We start from the raw sequence: 1,879 nt of genomic DNA on the forward strand, positions 1-1,879 counted from the left end.
TTCACTAACCCTTCATTCGACAGAGGGCTAATATCCAAAATATATAAAGAATTCAAGAAATTAACCTCCAAAAACCCAAGTAACCCAATTTAAACAGTTGGGTACAAATCTAAACAGTAAATTCACAAGGGAAGAGTCTCTAATGGCCAAGAAGCAGATACTTACACCAAATCCAGTGAACTAAAGTTGAGGACCTTGGTGGTTGAATTAGGGTAAGGATTGAAGAAGCTGAAAAAGAGAGCAATCTCATAGGAAGGCCAGCATTCTCAACTAACCCAGACCCCAGGGAGCTCCCAGAGACAGAGCCACCAACCAGGAGCATAAATGGGCTGGTCTGAGGCCCCTGGCACAAATATAGCAGAGGTCTGCCTGGTCAGGCATCAGTGGAAAAAGATGCAGTTAATCCTCAAGAGACTTGAGGCCCCAGGAAGGAGGAGGGTCTGCTGGGGGGTAAGGGTAGAACACCCTCTCAGAGGCAAAGGGGAGGAGGAACAGAATGAGGAACTGTGGGAGGGGGGACTGAGAGGGAGGAATGGATAATAGTAATAATAATAATGATAATAATAATAATAATGAATTTCATGACATAAGAATGTACATAGAAATGGTAAAACAGTGTATAATTTGCTTCTCGGTCTTGAACTGATTAGAATCTTAATGAAAACCACTGTGTCAGCCATCAGTGGGCCTATTTTTAAATGCTGCAGATATCAGAAATTGTTATTACTGAGCAATTATTGAGTCAGCCCAAGGTGAGAATTTTATGGATTCCAAGGCATGTGTTGTTCTGATGCTGATCTTCCTCTAGCCAATAAGGAAACACTAAGCTAACTAAGGTTTGTCATAGTGATTCTGAATCTCATTGCATAGCCCCAACTAACACAGAAGACAAAATCATCTTTCACACATGCCTAAGCATACCGATAAGATGTGATAGAACTTAGCTATTAAATATAGCTAATATAAATTAGATTTAGTATCTTCCTGCTGAGGCACAGTTAAGAAAACATCCCGAACTCTTGATGCATAGATGCAAAGATTTTGGGAAACGTTCCTTCACATGGAAAAAGCATTTGTTAGGCCAATCAATTCCTGAAGCCTTCCCTGAGAAAGGTGATAAAGATTTGTCACGACCACGGTCTGAGCTACACAGGGTGATTCAAAGGAACCTTTGTCTCCTGATTACTTTCAAACAGGTAAAGCATCCCTGGCCTCTTTCTGCAATCCTTTGGGTCCATGTGATAACTTAGTATACCCACAAACCCATTTGATGGCAGAAAATAGACGACTGAATTACTTTGGATATGGATAGTTGAATACTTTGAATATGTGATAAGTTCTGATACCTAGCATGGCTGTGGAGAAAATATAGAACCTTGACTGCCAGAGCAGTGTAAGGGGGTATTTCTGATGCTTTGATCAGGAATCTGCATGTGAACACTATTCCCCAATTGGTTCTTAATCGATCAATAAAGATGCCAGCAGCCAATGGCTAGGTGGAAGGACAGGGACTTCCAGGTTTCCACAGGCAGGCTAGGAGATGCAGGAGGAGGAAAGGGAAATCACCATGCTTCAGAGAGAGGGAGAGTCACCAGCCATATGAGATCTTCGGTGGAGTGGCCATTGGCTACTTCCCTAGGCAGGAGATTGGAAACACAACTAAGCTGAGGAGGGCAGATGTAGGGTGTTGAGCAAGGAGAAGGTAGCTGGGCAACTAAGCTAAGGGCAGATTACAGTGTTGAGCATGAAGTAAAGGAAAAGGCACACTGGGCATGGGAGGCTTAGAAGAGCCCAGCTGCTGAGCCACAAGGCAGGTAAAAAATGTCTTCTCTCTTCTTCTCTTCTCTTCTCTTCTCTTCTCTTCTCTTCTCTTCTCTTC

This window comes from Mus caroli, chromosome 10 (genome assembly GCF_900094665.2).
Source record: "Mus caroli chromosome 10, CAROLI_EIJ_v1.1, whole genome shotgun sequence".
Classification (NCBI taxonomy): domain Eukaryota; kingdom Metazoa; phylum Chordata; class Mammalia; order Rodentia; family Muridae; genus Mus; species Mus caroli.